The following is a 17,456-nucleotide window of genomic DNA, read 5'->3' as shown; positions in this document are numbered from 1 at the left end:
TGCTGCAAAGTTGGAGCTGCAAAGCTGGAGCTGCAAAGCTGGCTGTGCCTGATTGCATCGATGGGCTGCTTTTCAGAATGGCCTCAGAGCAGCAGGGAAAGCAGTAGTACGTAAAAAGTAGTAGCAGGCAGCAAGGTGGGGAGTGACATGTAGGGATGCCACAACAGCAGGTAGTGGCTTGGGAAGGGGATGCATGCCTGCATATTCTTCAGTGAGAATCTCGTTCTGCAACTTTGGATTAACCATATTAGTAAGCCCAGCAGGTATGATGGGTATCACAGGTAAGAACCAAACTCAGGCTAGAAGAGCAAAGGTACATGCTTATAGAATCATAATCATACAATGAAAAATGAACTTTCTGCATCCGCACACTCCCTCATTCCATCCCTGTCCCCACTATTGAGCCTTCAGCCCTCCCTGACTGCTGCAGATTTAATCCTCCTTTGATTCCCTAATAAAATGCTTACATAGCAAATCAGACCACAAACTGGCCAAGGTCTGGACGAAGCTGTGCCAATAGCTGACTTCCTACCGATATTTATAATCCCCTGCTCACCCCTTGCTTGAACCTTGGGGTGCAGGCAATGACTCAGCAGTCGCAGGGCTTATATTAGTATTCTCAGGGCATATCCAGAGCATTTTAAGCCGGCTGCCTCCCCTGTGCAGTGATCAGACCTATCAGTCTGTGGTGAATTGCTCTGAGGAAGGTTACAGGTCTCCACAGGGACCGCTCATGATCTTTGAAAAGTGCATTTCCCTCTAGCAAGTCATAAATGCTCAGGAGAATTGCTAAAGATCACTCAAAATAGATTACTGAATACTTTGATGCCTCGCTCTCATTCCGTGTTATCATATGCTTTAAGTATATTAAAAGGTTCCCTAAATACCAAGTGCATTTGTGTGGCATAGAATTTATCCTTTCCAAAGCCAGAAGAAAATAACTTTGGATCATTATAGGATGTGTAACACTTCTTTTTTCTGCAGTTCTGCAGAATGGATTATAAACTTGACAGAGTTGTGTTGTGGGTGGCTTTTTTTTCCTTCCCCACCTCTGAGGACTGTTGTAATAGACTTTAGTTAACTTCTTTGGATTGTTTTTTTCCTTGCTAACAGTCCCCAGTCAAATTGAAAAATAAGAACCTTCTGGATCGTGTCTTGATAAGGTCAGATTGTAGAATTTTTCTTTCCAGCAATTTAGCCAGACTTTCTCCTTCCAGAATACATTTACTCGGTAATAAACATCTCCAGACAGCCGGGCTGTACAGACTGGAAACAATTAAACCAAAATTGGGGAAAGCAGCACATGAATAAAGTATTTTGCTTTAATGAAATTGGGCTGCAAAATTCAGGAGTAAAGGAAGTAAAAGCATTTTCAAATTGTATTAATTAGATATATTTGTAAAAATCTGTGCTTATGCAAGTACCTTACCCATTTTTTCATATCAAGCTAAGAAGAAAACAGGCAGGGTAATTGCAAGCCTACCACTGTAATGATGTGGTCAGACATCAGGCACACACTGATATTTGGGTACGTAACTTAATATCTAGAAGAAAAAAAAAGTGGAAGTTTAGCCCATTTTCTTAAGCTCTATAACATGCAACCTGTCCAAAACAGGTTAAAAAGGTTTGTTGTTTTTTTTCTTGCTGAAGTAGAAGGAGTTTAAAAAACAGCTTGTTCCAGAAATGAGGTAACAACTTATTCTTAGAAGAAGCCTCATCTCTCAATTAGTAAAACAATTAAGTGAATGTGCTCAGCTCTCCCTGCTTCCTAAAAATCCAAGTAAAATCTGTGTGAAACAACACAGGTTTTTTTCTGTTATCACAGCTATTTCACCAGATCCTAAATCCTTTAGTTTTCCAATTTCTGCATAAATGCCTTTAGCACTTAGACGTAACATATTCCTTCCACATCTATCACTTGTTTACTTACAGGAAGAGAACAAAAAGCACCTGTGCTATTATTTTTAATTAAGTTATCCTCCTACACTTCCTCTGTCCAACATCCTCCAATAGTTTTTATATCATTCTAAAATAATTTAGAATTGAATAAATGATACACCACGGTTGTGACAGCTCTCAGTGTAGCTTTCTCAGGAGACCCACAACTCGTACAAAACTAAACTTGGTTTTATAAAGCACTATTTCAATTTGGAAAGTTCACAGCATTTTCAAGAGGAATTAATGAACGTGGCTAATAGCTGGATCTGAGTTGTAAGGCATTAGTAGGACACAATCATGAGGAAAGGCGATATATAACCTTTAGAGGGGACAATTAGAGATCAATTATTAGAGCTAGAGAATGAGCATTTGAAAGCAACTTCTTCATTAATCAAAGATTATGCTCAATTAGATGTTTATTGTTCCCAGGTGCTACTGTATTTCTTTGTGACAAACAAAGAGAGAAAGAGAGAAGGAGACAAGAGCGAAACGAGAGAAAGCACGCTATCCACAGAAAGAAAGAAAGGAAAGAAAAAAGAAGAAAGAAGAAGAAAGAAGAAAGAAGAAGAATAAGAAGAAGCAAAGAATAAAGAAACGAAAGAAGAAGAAATCGATAAACGAGAGAATAGAGGAGAGAAGAAGACGAGAAAGAAAGGAGAGAGGAAAAAGAAAAGAGAAGAATGAGAGAGAGAGAGAGAGAGAGAGAAGAGAGAGATAGAGAGAGAGAAAGCAGAGAGAGAGAGAATGAGAGAGAAGCAGAGTCCTTCATCTGAATATGGTTTTAAAGATAAAATACAAAATATCTTAAAGAACATGTAGCACAGCCAAAGTAACAGAACTCAGAAAATGACACTGAAGGTGCTGCAGCTGCTGGGCTTTATTATATCAAGACTGGTGAGGATTTATTAACTATTTGGGTGTGTGGCTGCACTGAAAAAAAAAAGGTGTTTTAGTATCAGTGGCAAGAGGGGAAAATGTGTGAATATCTTACACATTGTTATGATTTGTGGTAGAATGGTAGGATATAATGCAAGCTTTAGATCAAACCTGTAGCATCCGAGAAAATACCCAGAACCAGGAGGAGGCATCAGGAACAGGCACAGAAAGGGAGGTGGTCATTTGGAAATGGCTTTTCTATATTTTCTATAGGGGATGTCAGGGTGATCCTCACTGATAATAGAAGGTAAAATGTCACAGATACAGAAAAACCTGTGGGGATACTCTTGGGTGGTCTTGAACTTGTCTTCATAGAGACCTGAATTTAGAGTCCCAAAACTCTATTAGCCATGTTAGCAGCACAAAGCAAAGAATTTGACCCTTTCTGCACCAAATTATGATACGAGAAGGATGCCATGTGTACTTTCATCCTTTTTTTTAATCGTGTCATGTTTATTTTATGTTTTAAATTCTGACATTCTGCCAAACATGAGGTATGATGATGGATGGCTATTTGTGCAGTGCGCTGTTTGCTGCAATTAAAGTCAGTTCTAGTAAAAAACTTGGTCTATGTTTTTCTTATATCCTGGGGGAAAAGTTATTTTCACACAGTACTCTTTAATGTTTGAGTTTATACTGGTGTGAGTCTATAGCAATATGAGGTGCTGTTTACATATACTGAAAGATTCAACTAACAGCAGTATCTGACATAATAATTAAACAGACATTACCAGAGATCATAATCAGAAGACGTGTCTAGGGCTATGTCATGCAAACATACATGAACATTCAAAGTCACAACCAGGTCTGAGGAAGGAGGACAGTGTCCATGGAATATCTCACACCTTATCGATTCCTGGCTGCCTCATCTGCCCTTTGAATCAGTCACTAATTGCCTTGGTGAGAGCAGATATCTGGATGCTCAAGGTCAGTGTCAGTCAACCAACCATGCCAAACTCTGCTCCGTTTGTTAATTATTTATGACTCCTTGCAGCACAAGTCACACACACCATGGTGCCCTGCACTTCATTCGCCATTCCATACTTCTTTATAGGTAAGATACATCTCTCAGATTGAAGAAAGGAGCTAAAAGGTTGCTGTTCCCCACTCATTTTAAGTTGGTGCAAGGCTTGGCTTCTGCTGACAGATCTGATCACTATATAAAGTGTGCATTAATGTTCCCTACTTTTTTTTTGCTGACACTAGCACTTCTATAACCAAATCATGAGCTGAAGCCATATATACTGAATAGGCGAATTAATTTTCCACCGTATATCTGCAAAGGTGCTAGAACTCATGTGGGGAAAATAGTAAGAATAAATAGCTGGTCCAAAGTAGGGTCGTTCAGACTTCGGTTCTCAGTGGCATTGTAGCCTAAATCAACCACTACACCACCTAGGGAGGCAGCTACTGTGTTATGTATCTCCATTTCCTGAAGGTGCAGTTTAACAACGTGCCGCTAAAGCAGACATAAATAAGTGGACCAGCAAAGAGCAAGTTAATCGTAGTAAGATGTCCACATATTTGAAAGCAGTTAAACAAGCAAGTTCATTTATTTTCAAGTAATAAATTCATATGTTTGTAAACTAGAAAAGCAAAATCCCAAGATGCTTCATGGGTCATAGCTCAGTGAAAGGAGCCACAAGCGATGAGACAAATCAAAGGCACACACCATCCTAGGTGTTTTCTAGTGGCAAATAACAGGGAGATCTCAAGAATATTGTATAGGCTCAGTGCTTACAGATGAAAACAAACAGACATTGAGCTGAATTACGTGGTGGTCTCCTCTGAAATCTGAAAGAGGGTTTGGCAGTGGGTATCATTCAGTTCCTTGATACAGACTTATCATCTGTGGCAGAAGAGCCACCTCGCAGAGCTGCCCATTGACTTCAGCCAGAGGATGAGCAGGAACTGGGAGATTCACTCGCAAGATTTCTGCTATTTTATCTGCGTGGAAAAATGATTGGTCTCAGGTTTTAAGAAAGTATGATTTACTTTTAAATTACACCAAAAAAATACACCAATTCTACCATCTATTGGCATGAAAACTGCTTATCGATTTGAAGAAAATACTAGTAATATTTTACATAAATCTACTGTGATGAAACTAGAGTTTATAGTGTTGAAGACTTTTGTGAGGAGTCATTAAAGGAAGGAAATGAGTTTTATGATACGAAAGGATAAAACGGGTTTTTAAAATGTTTCACAAAAAAAAAATTAAATGCAGAAGTTTATTTTTTTAAAATAAATCTCTTCCTTCTTAAGAAATACAAATATATATATATTGTTTTTTCTAGCTCATTTTAATTCATTCTAAATTCATTACGTCTGTATAGAAATGCAGGGGGGGCAGTGGGGGGCCTGCAGAAAGCAAAATCATTTGTAGGAATGTGATGTGTCAAACAAAATTACTCTAAGAAACAATTCAAGTATAAATGGCAGCACCGTGTCTGTGCTGCTGCGTATCAGTGGTAGCTCCAAGCCCATTCAGTTGTAGAGCCATCGAATAACCCAAGATGGAAGGGACCCAATAAGGATCGTTGATTCCAATCCCTAACCCCACAGAGCACCCACCTAAAAATCAGATCATGGTACTGAGAGCACCGTCCAAATGCTCCCTGAGCAGTAGCAGCTTGGGGCAGTGCTTACTGCCCTGGGCAGCTGTTCCATGCCCATCTCTCTCTGATGCAGAACCCTAACCCCTGCCCAACCCTCCCTCACACAGCTCTATGCTGTTCCCTATTGCTGTCACCAGAAAGCAGAGCTCAGCACTGCCCATCTGCTCCTTATGAGGTGCTGTAGGCCACCATAAGGCCTCCAAGGGAGCTTTTTGCCTCTTTGTTAATCCTGGTTTATCAAACTTGATGATGCCAAAAGCATGTCTGACACAAAGCAGAGATAGGAATCTGCAGGTGTTTGGGCTTCTGAGGCCAAATTGTGTCTCCTGCTGGCTCAGGTGCTTGTGGCTTCTCACCCTACACATCTAAAGTGCAAGATTACCTGGGATTGACGTTGTCTTTGAAAGGGAATCCAGAGAATAAACACTGTCAAACAGAATTATTGTCTTAGTTGCCATGCTTCTACTCAAGTTTAAGACAAAGGCACAGCTCTGCATGCAGTTAAATGCTTTTTTGCACAAGGGGAGATGAACTGGGCTTGGAGGGTTCCGTACGCACACACACAGAAGGGGAACTATAGAAACTCCTTCTCCTGTCTTGTTTTTAATCTCAGAAATATGGTTTCCTAACCTTATTTTAATGAAGCAAAAGCGTAATGTGCTTTCTACCACCATAAGCTGAATAAATTTGTGCCAGGCAGAGAATTTGAGAACTGAATGACAGAGCCCATAAAAATGATGTTACCTGACAGAGGCACTAGCAGCACTTTTCTGACAGAAAACAAGTCCCACTTGACTTTGGAGAAGAAAAGTTCCCAACAACTTTTAATCTAAGGGCTCATCCCCATGTACATTTCCACATTCTTTACATGCCTGATAGCTCTTCACATTCCTTCTCCTATAAAGCAGGGGGGAAAAATGAGGCTGTGAATTTAATCAGTTAAATTAGAGATAAACCTTTTGCAGTTGGGACCATCTTTTCATTATGGAGGTTCAGAGTCTGATAGAAAAGGGTCCCAATACTTTCCTGAGTTAGGGGAGGTTTAGGTTGGATGTTAGGAGGAAGATTTTCAAACAGATGGTGGTGATGCACTGGAACAGGTTGCCTAAGGAGACTATGGATGCCCCATCCCTGGAGGCATTCAAGGCCAGGCTGGATGTGGCTCTGAGCAGTCTGGTCTGGTGGTTGGTGACCCTGCACACAGCAGGGGGTTGAATCTCGATGTTTCTTTTATGGTCCTTTTCAACGCATGCCACTCTATGCTTCTATGTGTGCTTCTTGTGCACACATCAAACTCTAGAGGGCCCTCCATCAGAAACCTGCAGTGGTTCCGCGCACAAGGTAATTGGACGTAGGATCTATGTATTAGACTTGAATAAAAATGGTAGTGCTAATTAAGGAGAGATTGATAATTAAGGAGAACGATCATGATGAGAACAGCCGTGTGTGTTCATAAAACTAAGGGTTTTATTTCCAAATCGGTGCTTTAACACCAAGCCTCAGTAAGAAGGGATGTTCAGACGTTAGATTAATTAACAACACGTTGTGAAAAATTACACACACTTTTTCCTCTGTCTTTAGAAGGACAAATGTGATTAGCAGAGAACACATCCACCTGCATAAGAACATTTTCTAATTATTCTTGTGGCCATAAATGACCTGTGGCAGCTCATAACATGGTGAAGACTGAAGATGAACAGTATATGCCAATGGGAAAATAACACAAATTCTTCCCCATTTCCCATGATATGAAATTTCTTGCTTTCTTATTAAAGATAAATTAAATCAAACACGCACTTTTATAACTGGTTTAAGATCCTCTCTTATCTTGGCTGCATGCACCCAGACCATCCCCTGTGCCAGCACTGATATTCACTTGGGTGATTTTTTTTCCCCTTTTTCTTTCTCTTTTTTTTTTATGTGGGAGAAGGGTAGAGGTTAGACACAGACAGAACTGGGGATGAAGGGAAGATATATTCTATATATTCTAATAGAATATATCTAATAGAATATATCTTAGACTTAGACCTGTTCTTACTAGCTGCAAAATTGCAGCCCGATCCATCTGCAACTTTGGTAGCATATTAGTTACAGGGACTTATGGGCAGCGCAATTAGGATATATGCAATCTTTCATGTTATGTTTATAACTATTAACTGCAGAATAAACATCATACAATATAACAAATGGGTTCTATCTGAAAATGGGAGAGGCAAACTTGTTAGATAAGATGAAAGACTTTGCATTTCACTCAAAACAAGTCTTACAGCTTAGTCATAAATACCTAGAAGCCTTGTTTTCTAATAGAAATGCCGTATAAGTTAATATATAACACTTATGTCTGGCACACACAGCACTTGAAAATCCAGTGCATCCTCAAGATCATGACTGGAAGATGCAATCTTAATTTTTGAGTAAAGTTTTCCTTCAGGATCCAAGCTCAAATGAGCCTTAGCTGAGAATTAAGTCAGTCACCAACTCAGTTTATTATGGCAAACACAAAATAAATTGTGTTACACAAGTACCGCCACCAAATTATGGTAGATAGTTCTGAGGTAGCAATGTAAAATATCTACGAATTTTTCAGTATACTGATATTGAGGAATGGCTATTTCACAATTGGTTTTGTCCAAGAAACAGATTTGTCCTATTTACAGATGGAAATCTTAAATTTCCCCCCATCCTTTTTGTTGTTTTGTTGTCATAGAAGTGTATCTTTTTTCTCCTCTTCATTTTCACCATAATTCTGCTACACTGAGATAAGTTTTAACAAGTTAGCAGCCCTTTAGAGAAGAAAAAGAAAACATCAAAAAATTCTAGGCTATTATTAAAGTAACACTAGATGCTTTAATAATCATTTTTGATCAGGTTACACTTGTTATAAATAAAATCATATGCCAGAATAACCCTAAATTAAAAATAGCAAAATCACAGTCAGCAAGAAAATTAGATGTCTTACCAAACTTTGTATTGCAACTTTTAAACTCCCGAGAAGGTTTTACTGGAAGTGATACTTAACCTTTATATGTCATGATCTTGGAATGGCAAGGTCTATGCTTCTATAGCCAGGCCAATTACCTTCAATTAAGCGATAAATGTGCAAGGCTTTCTCGGCCAGTACAAATTCCTTAACTTTATTCTATACCCTTAAAGATACACCAAGAGTTAAAAAACAGAATCACCTTCCAGGAAGACTTTAATGAAACACTCTTGTATGTAACTTCACCTTTTAATATCTTTCATTTAGATAAGCTTTTACAGAAGCCTTAAAGAATAAAACTGCTCGGCCACCCTAATTTAAAATAGAAGGCATATTGCCATGGTGCCTTACAGGGATGTCTTAACTATCCACCACGTATATTTCTTCTGGACAATGACCATATAAAAGATTAACATGTTGAGTGTGTTCATTGTAAAACATGAAATTTATCGGTGCAGTTCATTTTTTAAAAATTTACTATAAAAGATTATAATCCCCAACCCTGCAGGAATAATGGCAATATATCTGCAACACGACTTACTCACATGTTTGCTTTGCTATGGAAGAGATATATGAAATAAACCTAACTTGGATACACGCTGAGATTTCTTAGAGGTGCATCAAAACTATTATTTAATTTTTCTCAGAAGTAACATATTCTACTGAAGTGCCTTTATAACATGAAAACCTTGATAGCAAAGGTATGAACTGGTGGCTGCACAGACTACTCTGACATTACTGGTGCACAATGGGAGAAATCAAAATAGGTAGGAGAAAAGTGACATATAGCGCTCTCTTGGAGTTTCACTGAGCGTGTATGGGCTGCTTATGTCACGTATTGCTTTATAACATAACCCCTACCTGTGCCGAAGTTTTAGAACCCACAGAAATGCTGTTATGCTTTCCCCGACCCTAAAAACATCAACAAAATTGTAGTGTGTAGGGATAGAAAGTAAGGCAGGGAAAAATAAGAATAGTAAATGATTTACAAAATGTATCAGTGCGTTTGCTACCATCTGATGTGCTCTTTCAGCCAAATAAAAAGACGTGTTTCCAAAAATGAGTCTTGCAAACGATAATGAAATAGAAGATCACAGTAAGCACATCCTTCTCCTATGAAATGATGACACCAATCATTTCTACCACTTCTATTTCTGCCTCGTGTGTGGCCACTATTCTATTTTTAATGCATTTTTCTATAAAATTATAGGGACACATCAGTCCTGCTACATCAACACATTCACCACTGTAAACTGTGGTTCACCTGTGTGATGCTCGGTGCACAGAGACACAAAGCAAAGCTACCAAAGGCTTTGAGAGGTGAAGCTCCCAGAGCGCAGCATCAGAGAAAGACATGGAGGCCTCAGAGAAACACATAGAAGCTATTTGATTGTAAATGGCCCCCAATAAGGAGGCTTAGGATATCCTTCTTGACATTAAAAGAGAAAAAGGAGAAGCAAAGCTCAGGGTGAGTCCAGCCTCCAAGAAATATCACCAGCTGTTGGCAGAAGGAAAAGATCCAAAACCACAGTCCACAAACCCATGGTGGCAGCTCCCTGCTGGGATTCATGTTGCTCACATTCTCTCTGAACCATCCCCTAAGCTGTCTAAATTAACAGGCCCACGGGTGAGTTTCACCCAAGCCACACTGAGAAGTCTTGCCTGCCAAACTGGCAGGCAGCAAAGTTTTGATATCCAAAATATTTAATTCTATTTATGCCTGTAAGCCCACTGCTGTTTCACTCATTGTTTTCTGTCTTTTGCATTGCTATCTGCCTGTGAAATAAGTGCATGTGGACTGGCGCTGAAAAATCTGCATTTAATCGCTCAAAACAGGCAGAAAGGGCTCAAAAGTGCCAGAGAGCTGGGCAGAGGATGACACAGCTTGTTGGATATGGTCACTTGCCACCTTTTCCTGCCCTCTAACTGACTGGCAAAAGAAAGCTTACTGGCTTGGCATCATGCGAAGGAACCACTGATAACAGCTACCAGGCCACCTCAGGAAAAAAAAAAAGACTTCCTTATTTACACAACAAAAAATATTCCAATAGGCCCTAAATGTATTCAAGCACTCTGAGCGTCATTCTTAAATAATTATTAAATAAAGCTCCGAGGCTGTAAATCATCACTATCCTTTATTCAAACAATCCCCTTTTGCTGACATGGTGTATATTTGGCCTCAAGGTTCTGAAGCATACATGTACATTTTACATCTTGTATCTTCATGCAGGTGTATTCTGATCATCCCACAGAACTAGATTTTGACTTTAAAAGAATTTGTGTTTGTTAATTGGATTCTCCCGAGCCTAAAAAACTTGCTTTTCCTCTAAATGTCAGAACGCCGTCAGCAAAGTAATACTCAGAAGATGCTGCTGGATCACTCCCTTAATGTGTCACAATTCATACCCAAAGAGATACATATATTATGATGCAGCCATAGACAATTGGAAAAGGAAGGGCTAATGTCCACACAATGGCTTTCATGCCCCTCTCCTCCCACCTCTGCCCCATACCCACTGTGGTGGTGAACCTGCCAGACAGGTTACTGGAAACTTTTCACAGAGTTTCAAAGCATCTGTTGAACACATTTGATAGCCACACAGCTCTCAGTGCCTTTGAATCCTTCCAACAAATTGCTTTGCCTTTCTCTTAGTAGAGATGAAAAGGATTCAACTAAGAATCTGTCTCACACCTCCTCTTTCCTGTTGCCCTCTCTTTCTCTGGACTTAAAAAGCAAAGTAAATGCTGGAGCACAGGTGTGACGGTGTGACAGAAGTGTGGTCTTTACTTCCGATGGGAGGAACTCAAGGAGCTTCCTCTGGCAATGCTGAAGATCAATCACAGCAGCTAAAGAAGGAGACCGTTTCTCAGATTTGCTCTTATTTGGCTCTAGCCGTTGTTAACAAGATTCCTGCTGAAATAACAGTACCACCAGTCTGGAGACTGCCAGTTCTCCCAACAACAAGCTCTGTTATTTTGTAAATTCAGTCTTTTACTCTCATCTTTTATGGTGAAATGAGTGCGTTGACATCAAAATCCAACCCAGACCCAGCACTAACTTTCCTGGTCTGCGTGACACATGCTTAGATTCAACTCCTGACAGCAGCACTGCTCCATCAGTGTCACAATAATAGAAAGTGCTGTATGCTGACATCTTATATGCTTCTGCTTCCTTTCATAAACCAGCATTACCACTCATCTGTTTCCAAGACAATCCATGTGAGGAATTATAAAACAACCTAGCGGGAAGAATGGGGGACTCAGCTTGTGTTAGTGCAAGGTTGGAAGAGGGGCAGCAACCACAATCCTGGGGCAAACAACCTGACTTGAAACTACACCCTCATATATGCCCTGTGGTATCCAGTGGTAAAAATTCCTGACAAAGCATTGTAACTTCTTTCCTAGAGTTGAGCCATCACTGCTGCCCAAAGCAAGCTTCCTTCCTCCCAAGGCTGAACAGAAGGCAAGCAAATGCTGTATTAAGAGACATGGTTTAGTGGGGAGATACTGGTGGTAGGTGCGCAGTTGGACTGGATGATACTGGAGGTCTTTTCATAGAATCATAGAATCACCAGGGTTGGAAAAGAATAGAAATAAAGCTGCATGGACAAGCAAGTGCTAATTACTGTGTGTATATCTATTAATTCCACTTCAGTTTTCCACTTGGTTTATTTTTCTTTGTCCTGCTTTGACCAAGCTCATAATTGATTTCACTTCATGTAAGATGCCTGTGACATGATGCACTGAGCCTATACTTTTAAGAACATTAACATAAATAAGGGTATGAAACTTTCAGCACATACCTAAGGCTATCAAATTAGGGTTAGTTTCAGCAACTCAAGCACAACATTTTACTTCTATGATGAGTATCTATATCGCTTTCAGGGTGAAAATTCTTATAGAAGACCTCCATGTGTAACAGATAATAATGGGAATTTGCCGCTGATAGTATTTATAAATTCCAAGGACATTCTTGAATTGGCAGCATAAGGCCAATAGTATTATGTCACTCAAATTGAGGTCCTCTCTGACAACACAGCATTTTCCTCCAATATTACTGACAGATGTCTACAGAGCACGTCACCTCTTACATTCAGTGGTCTGTAGCTGACACTCGTCTTATTTTATATGGCAGAACATTAATCCACAATCATTTAAGGCAGTTTTTCTCTTCAATAGCTTTGAAGCAGATAAAGTCATTTGTAACACAAGTCAGACAATTTTTTTACACTGCAGTGACACATCCCACATTTTTCTCATCTGCAAGAGTTTCTCTCACAGTAGGAACAAAACACCTATTTAATGTCATCCAGGGTGGAAGTCACGAACCATTGTGTTCAGTTTACAAAGAAACACAACAAGATTCTAACATCTAAAATAAAGGCACTCTATGACGCACTGTATCCGGATTAACATTTTCCAATTCAAAGGATTGACAACGAAGGAAAAATAAATAAAATTAGCAGTTGTAATGATTTTATGAGGACTTTATTAATAAAAAATAAAAAAGGAGAAGCACAAAGAGCTGACTGTGTTCATTGACTTCACAGAGACAACTAGTTGGGTTCTGATACACGAGGCGCAGACTAGCTCTTCAGTATTTGCATAGCAAGCCTGCTGATTTCCATGATTAGTCAATGAAATGCATGAAGCCTCAATCTTGACAGTGAACACAATGTTTCTGGGAAAATGTCAGGTTTTGTGGTTGAAGATTAAATTTACTCTGATTTTCAGTGTACCCAAACATTACCTTGGATGCCATTGTTAAATGTCATTCCAGTCTATAGAAGGAAATATACAGATGCAAATATACAATGCTTAGGTTATAAGAGAATTCTTCTCCCCAGTTTCAGCAACAGAATCCCTATCCGGAACTTCAGTGCATACAACCTAATGTTTAATATTAAAAAAATAAATAGATATCACTGGAGGGACAGACTTCTCATGAATGTTCAACAGAATGGAAAATATATGCCTTTCTTCTATACATAATCCTTAATTTTCAGATTTAGAGTCTACTCTCTCCCAAGTTTAAATCTTTCTCTGCAAGATCTTTCAATACAAAATCTGGTGGAGACCTCAGCAATGTAAAAATAAATATATGCTCTGTTTTGGAGCTTTGTTCTGACTAATTTTATGTCGATACCATTAACAAAACAATGACTTTGTTTGGAAAGACCTTACTGTACAACCTCCAAATGATCTTCGCTGTGCTCTAAGCCATCTTTATGACTGTTGAGTAAAAGCAATCAGGCCACATTTTCCACTCACACTTAATGTAAATCAAAAATAAATCATGTGAAGCCAGCAGGCACGACCCAGTGAAAACAGTTTCCCAGCTGCTAAGTATGGGCTTAGTCAGGAAAGATTTGTTGGATTCCATGGTTTAAAACTAAATGAAAGTAAGAGTGGATTTATCCTTGCTCCTGGTTTATTCCACATGCCTGGGATTGGGGCTTTTATAACACACATTATCATTTTGTTCTCCTCTGAATATATACAGTATGCTAATTGCTGTAAGTAGAAGAAATCTTATTCAGACCCTGATATTCACTGGCAGCCTTATCATCCTCTTTTCTACACTTATCACACACAATTGAGGCAATTTACTCACAAACTGCAGAGCTATACAGAGAAATAATGTATTCCCCCATATTACCATGCTTCTGGATTCACTTCTCCAGGGATTAAGCTAAAATTCCAAAGCCCCCAAGTCAAAAACCTGACATTAGTTTCCACCACATTTTTCCAGCCTCTCATTTCAGACTGTGCCTCAGACGGACAGGAGAAAAACTACAGGACATCATGCTATTTCTTGATGTCTTATTTGTCTGTTTGCAAAATATGATAATCACAAGCAATCTATTATGACCTGATTTACCTTGTGGCTACTCTGAATACACGAGTTCATATGTCTGAGAGGAGATAAATAAGTCTGTCTGGGCTGGGTAAGGGTAGAGTTTATAGAGTTTCCTCATACAGTGATGGATGAATATACATTCATCCTCATAAAGACAAAGTGCATGCAAACATCAAGATCAAATTTAATTTCTTCTCTATCAAATAAGTCAGAGCATAATGTATTCTTCAAGCAATTGGTATTATCTACTCAGGCACTGATATTTCTGATCTAAACTCTGTTAGCTTGGTCTTTGGAAGACTTTTCTCTGTGATTAGATAGGAGATGTAATGTGGTCAAATGAATGCTTGTATCAGTTTATGTACACAATTGCTGATGTCTAGGAATTGATACAGGGAAAATCAGATCCCTTCTGGTCTGTATCCTGACATCTGAAGAGAGAACAGTGATTTCTTAAATGAAATAACATCAAGATAGAGAAAACAGGATTGTCTTTACCGGCTCTATCTTCAATAAAATTATTCAGTCCAAAAAGACGCGCAATAACAAACCCTAAATGTTAAATACTTTTCCCTGGAATCTGCTGAATCACTGATTAAGAAGGCTGTAAATTGGATTAAACTCAGGTAGCTCTTTCTACTATGGAGCTCATTGGGAAATTAAAAAATAGTGGTTTTTTTTTTGTTTTTTTTTTTTTAATTCAGAAATGTCTCTTCCAAAACTTAAGTTTCCTTTTAATAAAGCAGATACATCAAAGGATCAAGGTCTTATTCGATCTAACATCTAAATTACTTAAAGGGGTGTAAAACAGAAGCAAAATGCTATTTAGATACCTGTAGGGCTGGGCAGCCATGGACTTATCAGGGAGCTCCTGGCCAATTTTCATCATCTAGGCCCAGCTCCCAGGGCTCCACAACTGAAGATCTGATGGGAATGTCAACGGCTGGTGCTAGACTGAGATTCAGAGCAGTTCACACAACTCTTGAGGGTATAAGAGCTCAGTCCCTACATATGTAAGTGTATTTATAATCTGTTTATATAAGTGTAATTATAATCAGTGCAATTGCACCTACCATAGCTCCATTAATGTTCTCCCTATGCTGAATTCTCACCTGTAAACACTTGGGATCCTTTCATCCTACCTCATGTAGAACCAAGCTCATGCTTCCACCTCCATCAGCCCCTTCCCTGTGTAAGCCTGCCTTGGTCTAAAAGCAACTTACGTAGTGTCTAGCATCTGCCTTTATGAATATATGTTTGTTTTGCTTGTTAAAGAGTTACATTTTCCAGTAAAAAGTGATAATTTTAATACATTTCTTTGTATGATTAATTATTTCTTTTATTTTTAAGCTAGCTATAGCAGCAGAAAGCAATAGAGAGGTTTCAGATCTCTTCGAATCCTGGTATCAGGAATCATTCAAACAAGTAAACTCAAAACAGCTGCAGTAATTGGCTAAAATTGCCATTTTTAATGACACAAATTATACTGGAGTGATGTTTAATGAAAGCTACAATTCCCAGCTTCTATAAGCAAAATTTAAAACGTTCTCCCAAATTGTATTGACCTCTCTCATTTAATACCCTGCTAATCTTTGAAAATTGAAAACAAATGCTTCAATTAAGAGACAATTAATTGACAATTAATTCAACAATAAGCAGATGGCCAGAAAGATCATTCTGCTATTAAATGAATTAAATGTGAGAGGGAGCATTTGACCTTCCATATATAACACCTCCCCCACCCCAATCTTGAGAAACAAAACAAAAAATACCCACCACGCTTTGCTTAAGGAATAGAAAAAGAGAAATCATGGATTTTCTTGTGTCCTGCTGTGCAGAGCTATAACTTTGAAAAATGAAAATAAAAAGCTTATTTACATCAGTATTTTGGTCTAGGGGATAGGAAATGTGAATTAGGATAGGAATAAAGAGAAATAACATGCACAAGTGCAGGAGGATTTACAATACCTCTTGCACCCCAAGGCCCAATATAAGAAAATAAAGCCGCCATTATCATCAGAACTGCAGAAGATCTCACAAAGGGCTTGTCTGCATAGGGAGGTCAGCACAGAACAAGAGCTGTTTTGAATTTAAAGTGCAACTGCAACTTCACCCTCCTCTCTGCTTAAGCACGATGGCTGCTTTCCCATAGTTACAAACAACCAGGCTCATGATAGGAATGCCCTCTCTGATCACTGTGTGTTAACCAAAACTAGAGGGAGTCGCTGCAAACACAAAGAAGAGGTCAAGCACAAAGTGCTCGAGACAGAGCTGAACAGGTTGCTGAGCTGAATTGAGTCTCCCACTTCTCAGTCCTACGCCCCAAGTGATGGACTGCACAGACTCTTTACATTCAGCTTCCTACCCCTTCCCCAAATATGTACCCATGCATGAGAACCAGTCTGTGGGTTTGTTATTACATCTTAGTACACATTGTTTTTTAGTGGGGATATGGAGAACGGCTCAAATCTTGAAGTCCTGAAGTTCAAGACTTCACTCTTCATCTCTCAAAAGATCAAAGCCAGATTGCAAGTAACATTAGGGTATTTTTTAGGTAATTCCATAAAATGGTCCTTCAGGCCATTACTATGGACCTATTTTCTCTCAGAGAACTGCCATATATGTAGAAACAATTTTGTGCTGAACATGTAACACGACACATAGAACAGAGAAGACAGCCCATGCAGAAGACTTATACTTATGTATCGCAAAGAAATACATTAAGAAATAAAAGCTAACCTATTTTTGCACAAATAAGTTATGTAAGATAAATGGATGAGTAAAGATAAGGTTGGCCATGCTGAAAGCTTCTGGCATGTAACCTAACCTTATTGATAAAGCAGTATTTGCTATTATTTATGGGGGAGGGGAACAAACAAAGCTATATGAAAATGCTTAATATAATTAGCAACTGAGACACGTAAATTAAGCATTCCAGTCATCTTGCACATATCACTGCATGAGCTCTTTTACTGTTTCATTTGTTATTGTGTTTTATGCAGTCTGGCTATGACTTCAGCAGTAATTTATACTGCATAAACCTTGACACTTTGTGTGGCAGAAGCAGTGAGCCTGGCTTTTTAGGACTCTGACACAGTAAAAACAGGCCAAGTTCCTTCTGCTT

Source organism: Coturnix japonica, chromosome 7 (genome assembly GCF_001577835.2).
Source record: "Coturnix japonica isolate 7356 chromosome 7, Coturnix japonica 2.1, whole genome shotgun sequence".
Classification (NCBI taxonomy): Eukaryota; Metazoa; Chordata; class Aves; order Galliformes; family Phasianidae; genus Coturnix; species Coturnix japonica.
This window is presented reverse-complemented; position numbering follows the sequence as displayed.